This window comes from Triticum urartu, chromosome 4A (genome assembly GCF_056163025.1).
Source record: "Triticum urartu cultivar PI428250 chromosome 4A, HENAU_Tu73, whole genome shotgun sequence".
Classification (NCBI taxonomy): Eukaryota; Viridiplantae; Streptophyta; class Magnoliopsida; order Poales; family Poaceae; genus Triticum; species Triticum urartu.
In genome coordinates, this window is record NC_141876.1 from 127,496,289 (window position 1) to 127,513,936 (window position 17,648).

The following is a 17,648-nucleotide window of genomic DNA, read 5'->3' on the forward strand; positions in this document are numbered from 1 at the left end:
GTGCTGAGATTTTTGGAAGTGGAACCCGGTGACGAGTGTATGCGTTCACAAGTTCCCACTCGCAGTTGAACCCAATATAAACAACCCAATCTCCATTTGCGCCCGCCCAAGCCTTGCCCGCAAGCGATGGCATCTTAACATCATACGTATCATTATTAAGCGGCATCAACTTGCACAGGGCGAGGCCTCCGTCGTGCCGGCGCCAGTCATCATCAAGGTCACGGCGAAGAAGATAGGGGAGATCAAACCGCTCCTTGACTCTTGGGTTCTTTGTAATGATGTTATTAGTTGAGTCGAGAATGGGCTTGAACGAACCTGCCATGCTAGCCGAGGTGATGACGTCGCACCGATCAATGAGTTCCTCCACCACGTCATCTTTCAGATCGGGGCAAGAATAACGGGGTCGTTTCCGGCCTGTTCCCTCCATGGAGAAGACGATCGAACAATGGCAGAAGAAAGTGTGAAGGGCTGAAGGAAAATGGAGGAGGGAGAGGAAGAGCGGGCGACAACAGTTCCAAATCGAGAGGGAAAGGCGAAGAGTCGGTGGACAGTTGCGAGTTTGCCACGGTTCACGAAGAGGCGCTCCGGCCTACACGTCCATTCGAAAATACTTCTACTACTCGCCGTCGTCTCACTGATATGTTGAAACGGGACCACATGTCAACGAAACATGATGTGTAATTTCTCGTGCAAAATGCGATCTGGCCGCGTTGGCCTGAGGTGTCGCATTAGTTATCGACCTTTATTTTTTTAGTGGCGTGCCGATCAGTTTTAAAGCACGACTAACTGGTACTGTACGCAAAGAAAATATAAACTACTCTACCACTACTCCACCTCCAGTACTAGTAGTACTAGTAAGCTTGCACGTGCAACGCACGTCTCCATTATAAACACAAAAATCATAAGATTTTTTTATCTAAATTTAAGTTATATTGTATGGTAATACTGTCTATATGTACAACTAATCGACATGGAAAAAACATTAGAAAGGAACATCTTTTCAGCATGGAAACCACTATCAACAAGCTAAAAGAAAGTCAATGTTCTCAAGTCAGGTTCACTGCAGACATTGTTAACAAAACTATTGCAATTAGTACCGGGTAAAACTTCAGAAAATCTTTCAATGGTAAGTGTCCATGTGATGGCGTAAGTGCTTCCTTTTTCTGGAGCAAGTGCTTCTAATGACAAGGAAAGTATACACAACCAAGTTAGGGCTGATGTATTATTTATGGTTTCATAGAGATATAGCCATACACTTGTTTTCATCATTAAACACATCACAACTACACAAGGTAGCAATGGAAATTACAGCAAGAAGTTGATCCATTTCTTAGTTTGATGTTTAACAAAAAGATCAAACATTCTTAAGCCAACCAGCTATGAACAAAAAATGGTTACAAGACAAATTAACAAAATTTTGTCTCTCCACAGAATATAGAAGTGTAATTTATAGCGCGAAATAAGATGGCGCAACCAACAAATTGGTACTTACAGGTGACTGCTATGTATAAAGGCATGGATCACAATTCACATCTCCATCATAGTATTTTGGCACATCTTTGACTTTTTTATTTACTACTAATTCTGATGTACAATATTTGCCTTCTCAAATATGAACTTCCATTCCTTGTACTTCTGTGATTCCTCTTAGTCCATCTTGCACTTCCACACGAGCGCCTCACGACAATCAAGGTATTGGATATCGGTGACCATGTGAAGCCCCCTCATGAGCTGGATGTTCTCCTTCACCCCAGTAGCAACATTCATGGCCTGAGGGACAGCCAAAAGACCAAAGGAGATAGTATTAGTATTTGTCCTCCAGACACAATGAAAATTGAGATGTAAGCAAAAGTTCTTCATCAGAAGGACAACTCATAGCATATCGAGTTATCGACAGCTCGTGTGACAGCGTGAAACATGCTGGCATATACCACAATAACTCCGCTATGCCAGTACCTTCAAATTCATTGAAACAAATGCTAAAATCAAACTAAAGAAACATAAATGCATGGTTACTATAATTTTTCTATAGAAAATGGCTGCAGCCAATGCTACGAGGAAGATGCTTGATGGTGCAATGATCTTAAGAGATGAACTGATACTGAATCACTTTAAACAATGATTCATAGAGCAACATTTTGTTTTGTTGAGTTGGCACACATTCATATCATGCTTCTGCATTGTATCTTCGACATGAATTGTAGCCAACCGAAGGTTATACCAGAATCTGTATCACATTTATAATAATTCTAGAAAACGAACCCTTCTCATTATGTACAACATGTAAGTGAAGTACTGAGTCCATTTCCCACATCAATCATCATAAATATAGTCTTTATTCTTCATGTAACCGAAAGACTCTTAACTTACCTTTACTGCCTTTACCACAATTTGGGCATTTGCGAAAACCAATTTCCTACCGGAATTGTTTGACCAAACGCTGCCCTCAGTTCTTCATCCATATTACTCTGCAGTGAAGCAAATCGCATTGGACGCTTTAGATGTATCAGAAAATAAAATGCCATAGCAATTAGTAATCAACAGTCATGCTACTGAAAACTACATTTTGTCATGCACGCAACTGAACAGAACAAAAAAGTACATATATGGAACAAATAATCAGCGCCTCTACCTCAAACACAGCAAAACTGAAATGTTAAAAACTGCACAGGGCCAAAATGATAAAATTAGACCAATGTGATCGGAATCCAGTATGGGATTTCAAAGTTGGCAACGAAGTTTCATATTGTACTTGGGTTTAATGAACCAAACTAACTAGTGCCAAGCTACAGGATAGACACGACTTCAGATGTGAGAGCAAATTAATTTTCCAGACAAATACTGCAATTTTTCATGTTACATCTTCAGGTAAAATGATAAAATGTAATAAGTGCTGCAACTTTTCAATCCGAAGATCAGTGAGAAACGTTTCAAAATTAAGATCAGTGACGGCGGAGAGTATTCATATGCTCCAAATTATATGTCTTGTGTTCCTACAGACCTAAAGTACAAGCCATGCTACTATCTTCCTCTAGACAAGCATAATTTATGAAAAAAATTGAAGTAACAAATTACAGAATCTATGGATCAAATGCTCCAAATTATATGTCTTGTGTTCCCACCTGTAAAATATTCATGCAACCCTTTATGTCTAAAAATTACAGAATCTGAAACCTCACACATTGTTTGCCATAGAATAAGCTTGTGAGACACATACTATATAAGGGGAAAATACTACAACACAAGATTGCAATAAGCTGCATTAGCATTAGTGATATATTATTGTATAAGAAGAGGTAAGATAAATAAAAAGCTATGATACATATGGCTGGTGTATGGTCTACATAAAATGAACCAATCTATCTCAATATAATCGTCTCTATTGACCTGCAGCAAACACAAGCGTCGGGATGAGCAGTAACAAAAACAAATCGAGATCAGCAAAATCTTGATGGAGTGGAAAATAAAAATCTTTGAAAGTACATATATTTTAGGTTTGTAATTTGTAGACATGAAATTTTTCTATAGGCTTAATTATGCTTTGGCATAAGTTTCCAAATAATGGCTCAAACACAAGATCACCATTCTTTCATGTAACATATAATTTATATGTTAGGTTATTCATATGAAAGATGATCCCAAGGAATATATTTTTAGATTTAAATTGAATATGCAAATTCCTATAAACATTAAAGGAAAAAGCACAATCTAGGCTTACTGCTTGAAGAAAAAAGAGAAAATAATATGGGTTGGTACATGACAGTACCAAATTTTACATTTGTTGAGTTTGAAACCTTTCTCTAACAACAATTCTCTATTTGATGCACCAAACATTATTCTCATCCTTTTGGTTCTACACTCATCCTTCGCTCTGCCTCAACCGAACTGAAACCAGTAGCAGATGTTGAGCTTGATTTGGAGCAGAGTCCAACCAACATTAACAACTGCAACCAGCATGACTAAAACCTTACCAAGCTTTGTACCACTTGATCCACAAAAATAGTGTCCAGAAGAAACACCACATTCCCAGGCGAGATGAACTGAAATAAACTTGTAAAGAGTCATACTGAGCATTAGACAGTAAAAAATTGGAGGCAGATGGGGTGTACATAGTTTTATGTTTTGTCCTTCATATTCATTTCCCTTTTGGATGGCGTAGCCTTGCTGAGGTCAGCCCCTGTTCAGGATCAGTATGCAATCAGTAAGCTTGAAAGTGATAGTTTCGGTTGGTTGTATTATTTGTACTAAATGAACCTTGTGAAAACTACAGATAACAGACAATTACCCGACCATGTACGAAAAGTTAGCTAAAACTATGTTCTTTCAATCGGATCCAACAATTCAATCGAGTCTATCTCTGAAGAATAATTTAGTTTGCATGTGAAGAACAATGCAATTGTGGACCTTATTTTGCTCAATTCGATCAAGTCTATCTCCGTAGAGCAATTATTTTGCATCCGATAAATCTCCTTTTGATGAATGATAATTATTTCTAACGGTGCAATTGAAGTATACACCAAATATCTTACATAGCTTGAAGTGCTTCTCTATCGATCAGCAGATTTCCAAGGATAACTTATTATTACTGTTCTAATCAAGACTGTTTTAAGTATAATCTCTGAAGAACAGAGAGCATACATAAAATCAGGACTAAGAACATGCTTCTAAGGACAGGAGAAACACATCTCAAATAGCAATATAGCATATATGCCTCATGCAGAAGAAACTTGACATGCAACATGCGTGAGAGACAATGCAGTGTACACTCGAATGTTCTTGTCTGCCAGGTTACTCAACATATAGCCTAGAAAAAGACTAATTGGTTGCTTCCCAATCTTCTGCTATAAGAACAAATTTACAGAAAAATTACTACTATATTATGGACATTTTTGTACCTGCATTATCCACACTGCATCCTTGTTACCTCTTGGCATTGCTTCATAGATAGAAGAACCAAGTGATGAAATATATGCCGGTTCATTTGCCAGTGCTTTCTTCAGGGCTGAATTCCCGCTCTCTCATTATGTAAGTGCTAAATTCTCATTGAACGTCTCAACTGAAAGAAATAACCAAGTCTTCATATATTGTTTCTCATACCATCCACTGCAGTGAATGATGAAATCAAGTGGGAAACCACATAATCCAGACATCTAGTCTAAATGCCTTAGCCTTATGAGGTTCCATGGGTGGGACTTACTCAAAATAGGAATTGAGCATTTTCCTCACGTCTCCCACGTAGTACACACCTCGGCCCACCATAGCTCATGCGCCTCCCACAACGGCGCGCCACTAAGAGCGCCTCAAGCTCATATCTCGTATACCTCCATATAGTAAACTTGTCCCTCTTTAATCATAGGATCTATATAGTCAATCTGAAGCATGTGCATCATTGTGAACATCATATTGTCTTATATAAATAATAAATTATTCCAGGTCCGCTTATCACAAAAAGAGTAGGGAAGTCTGCATTTTAGGCCGTCAAGACCCTCTTTACTGATGTGCAAGTACATGCAAACAGTGAGAAGCTTTGAACAGCTGGTCAGCAAAATAACAGACGAAGTCAATCTGGATACATAAACAAAGGAGACAATTCTGCACTGAGATGAGAAAGTAAACACTAAAAACTACAGGAGGCATGACCCCCCTTTGATTGTACATTCCGACTATCTATGTTAAACAGATTCATTTATGAGCTTAACAACTTGTTGACACAATCAGAGACCCCAACAAGAAGTTTTAAATGGCTCTAGAAAATATGAAACAACTTCCTGCCAATGAGATTTTCTACAGCCTTTTTAAATAATTGACTTCCACAAACCGAAAAGAAGCATGTTTATTTTCTTCATTTTATCACAGCAACTGAGTGCTTATAGTCAGAACTCAACAAATTGTACATCTACACCTTGCAGTTCAAGATATATGTGATAGCTATGGTTAGCACATTAGCAGCCACGAAAAGACTAATTAGTGACACGTTTTCAAAATCCCTTGTGCCAATAAACATAGTTAATATAAATAAGACAGCTACAGCCAATTGAGTAGGAAATTATGAAGAACTGGGTTAGGTGAAATTCAGCTAGATAACAGAGCTAAATATGTATGCATTGGTTGGAAACAAGGAACTTCTGAATACCACTTTGACCATTATACAGACACGCATAGTCCTATGTAACGAAGGCCACGGGACGACTTCAAACTTCCGATAGAGACACACCACAAAATCCCAGTGATGTACCCCACTTCAGTTGTTGTTTTCACAGATTTTCACATCAGGCAGTTGCTTTCCCATTAAATGGAGAACATTCCTCTAATTCTAAGGGAGACACATGTGGATGAAGGTAAAACCATGGACAAGTGAAGAAATTAGTATATACTGTATAACTGAAAAAAAATACTTGCTCCTTTATGAACCTGATTTACCGGAGGAAAGGATATGGATGTCATCGGCGCGCCAATCGGTGAGGGATTTTTCGCACAAAGAGATCCTCGGTTGTGTCGTGGGAAGTGTGGAGGTCTGGCCGTTTTGTGCGCGGGGAGGCGTGGAGCGGACGCGCGCTCGCGGCGGACGGGTGCAGTGGCGCGCGAGGCGGCGACAGGGCTCTGGATGAGGAGCGGCGGCGGCCCGGCGCGGAGGCGCGCTGGCGACGGAGCAAGGGCCGCCGGTGGCGGCAGGGCGCCGTGTTGGATGAGGAGCAGCGGCGGCCCGGCGCGCAGGAGCAAGGGCCGCCGGCTGCTGAGGAGCACCGCACTGAATGAGGAGCAGCGGCGTCCTGGCGCGGAGGCACGCTGGATGATGGGTCGCCAGGGCGTGGGAGATGCAGCGGGCAGAGGAGGGATCGAGAGGTTGGCGTGGGCAGTTGAGGCAGACCGGCGGGCAATAGCGGCGGGGGCTGTTCCCGCGTTCTTGGACCGGTGGGGGGCTGCTCACGCTTGTATTTGTTCGCGGGGAAGCATGACCGGCGGTGTCGACGGAGGCCAAGCTGAGCGGCGGCGGAGGATGAGTGGATCGGCGGCGGCGGAGGCCGAGTGGATCACCGGGTGGCGGATGGCGCGCGAGGCGGCGGGGGATCGGTGGATGGCGCGAGATGTGGCGGCTCTGGCGAACGCTGGCGTCCCTTCGGAGGAGAAGAGCGGGGAAAAGGTCGTGTGTTTTTATTGGGGTAGGGCTTAGCGATCGAAGGTTAGTGGCTTAACTCCGTGGCTTGTTGCGTTAAACATGGAATGATTAAGGATCGTTAGATCTTGTTAATGGATGACTCTAATTGTTTGGATCTACCCTTCTCTTTCTTTTATAATGGTAGTAGATAGTAGATAAAAAAAGATATATAGGCCGGAGCTTGAGCGCTTTCTTGCTAAGGGCTGCCCACTTGCTTCTCACACTACCACCCTCTCTTCAGATCTAAAAAAGACGACCCCTCTCTCCTTCCTCACCGGTGGTCACAGATCCGCTGGGGAAGAAAAGGACGTGCAGCGTTGACGCACTCGTCGTCGGCGAGCGAGGTCACACACTGACGACAAGGCCGTCCTCTCAGACCTAGCGTCCGCACGGGATGGCCTCCGTCCCCAAGCTCGCTGCCGTAGTGTGTGCGGAGGACGACGACCACGAGCGAAGCCACTTCCCGCCGACCCTCAGGTATGCTACCTCTTTTTGAACCATAACCTTGTTCTATTGCCCCATCTGCCACGTCGTTGCATGTGAATCTTTTTCCACTCCACCATCTTCCCAATTTGCTATCCTCTACTCTGCTGGCCACGCAGACGAAAACCATAATTTGCACTATTAAAGGAAACCCTACTTCATGCAGACTAATCCATGTCTGGGTTGAATAAGGAAAGGAAGGGAGACTGTACTGTCCAAGAGAGTAGGCATCGAACCCGCATCTAGGTTGAAAAGGGGAAAATCAGTAGCTAAGGAACGAGTCTCGTGTCTCTTGGTTGAAAGAAGGGTAGAAAGGCATGACAACGCAATAGAGAATGACCAGGTCGATCGGTTTGTTGTCCTTGCATAGGAAAAAGGTGGCTAAAGAGAGCAAAAATGGGACGTAATCCACATATACTGTCTGGATATTTGTTGCTCTGGGCAACCATACCTCCCTCACCACTCTGCGTCTGTGGAGGTACATCGTACTGGTGCGCCCACTGTCCGAATGGGCCTCCCATGCTCTTATTGCCACTTTTTTTGCTGTTAGTATAACGTCAGCAGTGAAGTCAAGAAATGCTACTACTAAAGTGATGCCACATTTAACTAATGCCGCTCTCAGTCTAATGCCACCGATAAATTTAAGCAATGCCATTTAATGTCATTGGATTATTTCAGGGTTAGCTGTTGATTATGGATGTATTAAAGATTTTTCAGCTAAGGCATTCTAATGCTGTTGCACAGCCAGTATACCAATGATGAAACTTGTTACTACCTTCAGATTTTTGCACTGTTAATGCTTATAGATTACATACCTCACTTTCATGAGATAAGTTAATTTTTTTGTACAGTGTCACCAAAATGCCAAGGCGCTGATGTCATTTTATTTTGGTTAAACTGCACAGACAATTATGAAGACAAGAGGAAAGGTCAAGAGTGGGCACCTCCTCCTCCGGCTGTTCTCTTGATTCGTTCGATCAAGTTTTTATGTCTGATCGATTATCAAGATTGGGATAGCAATTTTTAAGGTCCCCCGAGTTCAAAATGATATTTACCTTGAAAGTACATGGTTTCCAATTTTTTTATACTGTCATTAGTTAATAATGCTAGTTACCTCCAGACTTTTGTATTTGGTTTAATGCTCGTGCAGAGCTAGTATACCAATGCTGAAACTTATTACCTTACATTTTGTATTGTTAATTCTTATAGAAACCTTCCAGTGCTAGAGTTTATTGAAATCTGTTCAGTAAAACCATTGTACTATACCCTGTAATAAACTAACTACTCTACTGTTGCACTAGCCACTGGATTAGTGTATATTTGTAGTATTCGAATGGTGTTGCATTAGCGTATGAACATAAATAAAGTGTGGCAAGCTTTCCCAGATATGTGCTCAAGAAAACTACTACCTGTTTTTCTAAATACTAGACGTTTGGGTACTTTAAATTGAACCGCGAAAACGTCTTATATTAAGGAACAAAGGGTGTAGAGTTCACTCAAATTATCCCGGTAAATCTAGTCACACCTTTGTTAAAATTAATGTTCATTATGTTATCGGAGGAGGTCTGTATGTTTGTCTCTAATGCCTGTCGACTACATACCTGACGTCATGATGTAATGTTAAGTCATTTACTTTTGTACAGTGTCACTGAATTGTCAAGGCGGTGGTGGCATTTTATTTTAGTAGAACTGCACAAAATTTGCTTAAAAGAAGAGGAAAGGTCAGGAATGGCTCAGTTTTTCAGAAAAAACTATGTATGCCTTCCTGACATCAGCCGTTGTTGCTTTATTTATTCCTTCAAACAAGTGGTTAGAAACAGTCTTGCTACCTTTTGCCATTATGAAATTGGAATGCTTATATTTGTGAGTCTATACTTCAACTAGTGCCACTTTTAGAGTAATCACACTTTCAATATCTATGCAAACAGGGATGCTCGATTTTAGTGGAACTGCACAAAAAGTCCAACTGGTTCAACATTAGGAGCATGTTTTTTCCAAACCTTTATATCCAATTGGTGGCACTATGAGCTGTTCATTACGAAGGTACATGGTTTGTTACTATCTTGCTACTCTTTTTGTATTATCATTAGATAGTAATACTAGTGGTTTGCATGTGAATTTATTGGCAGGGTGGACCTACATTGGAGGTGCAGGACAAGATTCAATGATTGGATGCTCAATTTCGGTTGTATTGATTTCACCTCTTCCATCACTGCGAACATGGATATTCTTGGTCTGATGAAGAATAGGCGCTATATTTCTGCTCTCAACCAGCAAATCAATTCAGTATGAAATTGTCCAGGGCAAAACATAACTGTATCAGATTGTCCAGTGCAGAACATGACAGATGCTAAGCGGAAGAGACATGTTTAAACCGAAAATACAAGGTGTGATATATGTTTACTAGCTGCTTGATATTTGTGCAGACAGAGATGTCTGTCCGTTGCTATTTGGCAAACAAACAAAGTGTCCGCAATTTTGGTTGAACTGCACAAGAGAATAGTATAGTCACTGCATGCAGTGCCATTTGAAAATAGACACAGAAAGATTGGATAGTCAGTTCATGGACTACAGAAAAGTAGTATTGTACTATTTATTGGCCAACTCTAGGTGCTTCATTGCTTTGGTCTGATTATACAATGGGCATCATTTTTCCTAAGTTAAAGTTTGTATTTCGAAAATAGTCTCGCGGTGTGATCGAGAGAAGACCAAATCATATTGCAGTGGATGTTCCTCCATCATGTGTGGTTCATTCTCATGATTCCAGCTGTTGGTGAAACCACTTACGTTTGCAAGAGGAATTGTAGACTTCACAAACAAATTTGTCTTTCAGTCTGTACTGAATGTTGGCCAAGAGAAGCATCCATGTTAGTAGGAAGAACAAATGTTTTTTCTAGATCTCTGCTTTTGGAGCTACATATTTGTATATGATCTGTGAATCATTAAGATGCATTAACATGTTGATCTTATGTATGGGAATCGTACTAGTTAGTTTTAGTTGCGACGCGAGATCCGAAGTGGCTGATCTTTGCTTTTGGCAGTTACTTATTCATAGATACGAACAGAAATAGTACTGTTTCCCGGCCTTCTCAGGTGCCACCGTGACCGAACTCGCCATATCCTCATAAGCCCCCACCGGCCCGACGTCGCTCGCCACGTCCGCCATGCCCCCGCCCGTCCGCGGTAGGCGATGCCGGAGGCGGTCACCGCCGGAACTAGTGTCCGGGTTTTCACCGGAAGGCAGGCGGAGGGAGGAGGCATTCTATCTGTCTTTAGATGGCAATGTGGAGATCGAGGAGTTGTTGGAGCGCGACCGCATGGCGGAGGAGCAGGAGTTGTTGGAGCGCGACCGCCTGGCGGAGGAGCAGCGTATCGCCGATTTGCGCCGCCAGCGGGACATGGAGCAGTAGCGCACCGACGCTCTGAGTCGCGAGTAGAGCGCCCGCAACTGGGCCGACTACGTGGAGGCCGGCGCCCGACAAATAGCCCTGGAGGCTGTCGGGCACGCACGCGTTCGCGACGCCGATTTTTACTACCAGCTTGTCAAGTGGGTTTCCCGCTTGGAAGCCGAAGCTTCGGTGGACCATGCCGGCATGGAAAGGGCCAACGCACGCGAGCAACGCGCCCTATCGCACCTCTGGCAAGTCTGAGGCGAGACGGAGGACGCCGGTGCCGGCGTTTAGCATGGACAGCAGATGGCGGCCGGCATCGTCTAGTTAGCTAAGAGTAAGTTAGTACTTGTACGGTACTAGAGTGTTAGTGGGAGTAGATAGTTAACTTGGCTATGATGGTTGTCAACGTGGAAGTTCAGTACTCTATATGTGGATCAGACCTGTTACTTTGCTCTGAATGTTGAACTTTCCGTTTGAACGTATGGAATGGGCTGTTATTTTTTAAAATGGGTTGTATTTGTCCTCCACGGTTTAGAGGCTGACTTGTGGGCCTAGCAAGTTGACGCGTACACAATCAGGAGATGATTGTACATGAAGAGGATGACAGCAGGGACCCGCCAAGATCATGGCAGTACGCAAGCAAGTGCCTCCTTATTTCAAGCCAATAAAAAAATGGCTCCTCCTAGTGGATTTCTGACATCTGGGTCCCATGCCAGTGTCAACGTAGTCAATAAACGAGAGAATTGCACAACGAGCGGCTGACACCAGGGACCCAGCAGCTCGCCCAGTTATTTTTGTTTTGGATTAATTTGATAAATGCCACTCCAAATCTGGTGTATCCGAGAAATGCCACTACAATTTCCAAACTTTGAAAAATGGCATTTCATGCCATTTCTAGTGGCATTTTTCGAAGTCTGGAGTGGCATTTTTCAAAGTTTACGAACTGCAGTGGTGTTTTCCAAAGTTTGCAAAAATTGCAGTGGCATTTTTCAAAGTTTGGAAATTGCAGTGGCATTTTTATAAATCGCCATAATTGGAGTGGCATTTATCTAATTTATTTTTGAGACGGAAGCAGGGTGTCAACTGGGCTGTGCGGGACACTCTGGTCTGTCTAAACAACCTTTTCTTTTATGTTTACCACAGACCAGCCCATTAGTTTTTTTTTCTTTCTGAAAATGGCTATCCCAGTTCTTTTGTGATTTGTCAAGTAAATCGCTTTATCAGGCTTGTTGGGCTGCAAATCTTTCAAGACGAGGAGAGCTTCATTCGGCTGGCCGAGAAAATGGCCTATCAGTAATGAGAAATGGGCTATACATTTTTAAAACACATCAAACCGGCAATTATTTTCAAATATCTTTTTTTCATTTTGAAATTTTAAATTGCATTGATTTTTATGCGTGGATAATTTATTGGATTTTATATTGATATACATTTATTTTTAAAATCAGTCTGAATGTGACTCGAAATTTCGGGATTAAAAACAGTTCAGACCGCACCGACATACGCAAAATTTCGTATAATTTTTTAACCGTGGCCACAATATGACCTGTAATGCTAACATAAAGAATATGTGCTCCAAAAAAACCCGTAAGAATTAGCAAATGGGCTGTAAATTATTTGAAATAATGGCAGATGGGTTGTATGCTGTTTTCCATAGACTTGAGGTTTTTCACAGATGGCATGTATACTGTTGGATGTCCATCCAACGGCCGTCGTGCTTCTTCAATGTCTGCTCTTCCTGCTCCAGCCGCTCAAACAAGCGCCGGTGAGACTGCCTGCTCCCTCCTCCCCGCGGCCGGCTGTGCTGTCGCGCAGGCCTCACCGCCCCACCGTACTCCCATCGCTGACCTAGCCATCCCTCTACTCACCTACACCCGTTGTTATTCTCCGGTGACGGCAGACGAACCAGTAAACCCTCGTACAGTCGTACTCCCCTCCGCGTGGGAAACAAAAACAATGGCCGAGTCTTCCCTGCCTCCGTATCGTTCCCTTCCTAGGCCTCGCCGTCGTCCACCGCCCTAGTGCTCTCGGCGTGGCGTGGTCAGCGTGGTCAATGACCGACATGCATCTGAAGTGGACTGTACGTGGAGAGGCTGACAGCTGGGTCCACGACTGCACACAAGGAAATGCCTCCTTATTACGCGCAAAATAATGATTTCCTCCACCTGACATCTGGGACCCACCGAAACGGCCTTTGTATTTCGCGAAAAAATGTTACCGTCGCTGATAGCTCAGACCCACCAGCTATATCTTCGCACGTAAGGAAGTGCCTCCTTATTACGCACAAAAAAATGAATACTCCCCCTGCTAGCTGGGACCCGGTATAGTGGGCCTACTAAGTTGACGGGGACGAAGGGCTTTGTCAACTTAGTCAATATGCACGATTCTAGCTTGACTGACCATACGATGTCCATCCAACGGCCGTAGTGCTTCTTCAACCTCTGGTCTTCTTACTCCAGCCACCCAAAGCAGCGCCGGTCGTGCCGCCTGCTCCTGCCTCCCATGCCCGGCTGTGCTGCCGCGGAGGCCTCACTGCCCCCATACTACTCCCACCGCTGGCCAGGCCATCCCTCCACTCCACTCACCCACACCCCCTGTTATTCTGCGGCGACGGCAGCGCAGCCGAACCAGTGAACCCTCGTACTCCTCTCCGCGTGGGCATCCACTGCCGCGTCTTCCCCGGCTCCGCGTCGTCCCCTTCCTAGGCCTCGCCGTCGTCCACCGCCGTGGTGCTGTCGGTGCGGCGTGGTCAATGTGGTCAACGACCGAATTCCATCGGAAGAATACTGTACGTGGAGAGGCTGACAGCTAGGTCCACGACAGCCGCAAGGAAGTGCCTCCTTATTACGCGGAAAATAATTATTCCTTCACCTGACAGCAGGGACCCACCGGACGCCCACCAGTATATTGCGAAAAAACGTTTGCCCCTAATTGCTGGGACCCACCCGACGGGCCACCGTATTTCGTGAAAAAAACGTTCCCCCTGCTGTCATCTCGGACCCACCGGAAGTGCCTCCTTATTACGCACAAAAAAATGAATACCCCCTGCTAGCTGGGACCCGCCTTGGTGGGAGGCTGACTTGTGGTCCTACTAAGTTGACGGGGACGGAGGGCTTTGTCAACTTAGTCAGTATGCACGATTCTAGCTCCAGTGACCATACGATGTCCATCCAACGGCCGTAGTGCTTCTTCAACCTCTAGTCTTCTTGCTCCAGCCGCCCAAACCAGCGCCGGTCGTGCCTCGTGCTCCTGTCCCCCGTGGCCGGCTGCGATGCGGCGGAGGCCTCACCGCCCCTACTACTCCCACCGCTGGCCAGGCCATCCCTCTACTCACCCACACCCCCTGTTATTCTGCGGCGACGGCAGCCTCACACCGCAGCGAACCAGTGAACCCTCGTACTCCTCTATGCGTGGGCATCCACTGTCGCGTCTTCCCCGGTTCCGCGTCGTCCCCTTCCTAGGCCTCACCGTCGTCCACCGCCCTGGTGCTCTTGGCGCGGCGTGGTCAACGTGGTCAAGGAGCGGCTTCCATCGGACATGGACTGTACGTGAAGAGGCTGACAGCTGGGTCCACGGCCGCAACAAGGAAGTGCCTCCTTATTACGTGCAAAATAATTATTCCTCCACCTGACAGCAGGGACCCACCGGACGGGCCATCGTATTTCGCGAAAAAATGTTTGTCCCTGACTGCTGGGAGCCACAAGCTACATCTTCGCATGCAAGGAAGTGCCTGACAGTCGGGACCCACCTGGTCGAAGCGTACGTAGCATTGTCATTCTGGTTACGAACGTGTACGTACATATATACTGGTGGATGTAGAGGCATGCACGTGTCGTAGTAGAGGCGCGCACGTAGCATGTACACGTACGTCGGCCAGGGTGCAAGAAAGAAATACGGCCACATATGTGTACATACGGGCGGGGTCTCGAACGCCTTCTCGCGCATACGTACCGCCAGGGCTCGTGTACATGGCTGGGTCAGAACGGAGAAACAACGTCATCGTCGTGTTCATGGGGAGGCAACGGAATGCGTCGTGTTCATGGGGAGGCAACGTAATGCGTCGTGTTCATCGGGAGGGCTTGGATGGAATAGGCGATGGAAACGAGGCCTGGCGTACCGCAGAACGGAGGAAACGGCCTTGTGTTCGACCGGCCACGTTCAAATGGGATCCTGTTGATCGGGAGGGGTCTGGCGTACCGCAAAACGGAGGAAATGGACCTCCTATGGTCGAAACGGGGGTCCTGTTCATCGGGAGGGGTGTGGCGTACCAGAAAACGGAGGAAACGGACTTGTGTTGGAGCGCTACGGTCGAAACGAGGGTCCTGTTCATCGGGAGGGGTGTGGCGTACCGCAAAACAGGACTCCACGGGATACTGTTCATCTCCATCATCGACCCCCTCCAGCCTCCACGAGCTACTGTTCATCCACCGTCAACCTCCTCCAGCCTCCACCTGCGACTGTTCATCCACGGGCTCCTATTCATCCAGCCTCCACCGTGCGCTACTCCACCGGCTACTGTTCAACTAGCCCTCTCCACGGGCTCCTGTTCAACCACCCCTCCACGGGCTACTGTTCATCCCGCCCTCCACCGCCTACTGTTCATCCAGCCCTCCACGGGGTGGTCCTGTTCATCCAGCCCCAACCGGCTCGATCGATCAGGGTCCTGTTCATGCAGAGGCAACACCACGGTGTCTTGTTCATCCACCCCCACCGGGAACTGTTCATCCAACCCCTCCCCCCCCGCAACGCTCACTGTTAATCCAGAGGCAGCGTCGATCGGCTTCAGTTAGCAGCAGTAGCGAAGGAATCGCTCGATCGGGTTCAGTTAACAGCCATCGATCGATCGCTCGGGTTCAGTAACGCGTAGCCTACAGTGCAATCGCTCGGGTTCAGTTAGAGCCCAACGCCTCACTTGGGTTCAGTTAGAGCCAATGCCTCGCACACACGCGCGTACGTGTACGAGAGAAGCGCGCATCGCTCGGCCCCTGACCTCCCACCATAACCGGGAACTCCCCGAAATTTTCCTCCCCCTCGCTTCTACCACGGTTTTTTCCGTCATGGACGGCCCAAATAATGTCATGCAGCTGCGTCTCCGGCCCGCCCAGGACGAAAAGCCCATTTTTTGTCATGATTTTTTGTCATAGAAGTAGGAGCCCACCACATCTATGATGATACCGGGTTTTGTCACAATTATCGTCATAGAAGTGTCATATGTATGACAGAATTTTTTTTCGTTCGGCCCAAAATGTCACGGATGTGTCTTTTTTTTGTAGTGCAAGTATGAAACTAGAAGTACTTTGTAGGTGTAACGGGATAGGTTTGCAAGAATATAAAGAGCACGTAAATAAAAACTAGGGGCTGTTTAGGTAAAGAAGCAATAAAGTTAGTATAGCGAGTGTGGAAAAGTGGTGGTAGGAGTTGCGAAATTGTCCCTAAGCAATTGACTACTTTACTAGACCGATAACAAGTTTTATGTGGGAGAGGCCACTGCTATCATGTCATCCCTGACTTGGAATTCTATGCACTTATGATTGGAACTATTAGCAAGCATCCGCAACTACTAACATTCATTAAGGTAAAACCCAACCATAGCATTAAGATATATTGGTCTCCCTTCAATCCCGTATGCATCAATTTCTATGCTAGGTTGAAGCCTCTGTCACTCTTGCCATCCAATACATAGTCCTATCAACATACAACTAACCCTATGGTGTGATCCACGCGCGCGCTCATATGATGGGCACCAAAGGACATCAACATAACCACAAGCAAATTAAACCAATCATAGCAATTCACCAATTACCGATAGGACAACGAAAATCTACTCAGACATCATAGGATGGCAACACAACATTGGATAATAATATGAAGCATAAAGCACCATGTTCAAGCAGAGGGTACATCGGGTTGCAAGAGAGTGGACCGCTGTAGATAGATGGGGGAAGGTGATGAATACGTTGGTGAAGATGACGGAGGTGTTGGTGTAGATCGTTGTCGCGATGATGGCCCCGGCGGCGTTCCGGCGCCACCGGGAGAGAGGGGGAGAGAGCCCCCTTCTTCTTCTTCTTCTTCCTTGACCTTCTACCTAGATGGGAGAAGGGTTTCCCCTCTAGTCCATGGCTTCCATGGCGGCGGAGGGGCAAGAGCCCCTCCGAGATTGGATCTGTCTCTCTGTCTCTCTTGTTTCTGCGTTTCAGATTCTGGCCTTTCACCGTTTCTTATATTCCCGGAGATTCGTAACTCCGATTGGGCTGAAATTTTAACACTATTTGTATCTGGGTAATGGCTTTCTTGCAGCGAAAGAAGGGTACCAACCGCCTTACGGGGTGGCCATGAGGGTCAGGGGCGCGCCCACCCCTGGTGGGTGCGCCCCCTGCCCCGTGGCCTGCTCGGGCATCGTCTCGCGTTGATTCTTCTTCCCAAAAATCACATATATTCCAAAAAAAACTCCGTAAGTTTTTATCCTGTTTGGACTCCGTCTGATATGGATTTTTTTGCGAAACAAAAAACATGCAACAAATAGGAACTGACACTGGGACTGGATCAATATGTTAGTCCCAAAAATAGTATAAAAGTTGCCAAAAGTATATGAAAGTTGTATAATATTGGCATGGAAC

General features: G+C 45.4%; 1 long non-coding RNA gene across 5 annotated transcripts; it reads right to left on the minus strand.

The window, feature by feature from the left end:
* Positions 1–1,305: 1,305 nt before the first annotated feature.
* LOC125551111 (uncharacterized) lies at positions 1,306–7,170 on the minus strand. Of its 5 annotated transcripts, none has more exons than XR_015600505.1 (5): positions 5,198–7,169; positions 4,896–5,056; positions 3,972–4,177; positions 2,371–3,885; positions 1,306–1,770 (listed from the first exon to the last, which is right to left on the minus strand). It is a non-coding gene; the product is annotated as an uncharacterized LOC125551111 (long non-coding RNA). The 5 variants fall into 5 exon arrangements; XR_015600507.1 differs by having other exon boundaries at positions 2,371–2,468; positions 3,123–4,177; XR_015600504.1 differs by having other exon boundaries at positions 2,371–4,177; positions 5,198–5,372; positions 6,421–7,168.
* Positions 7,171–17,648: the final 10,478 nt, after the last annotated feature.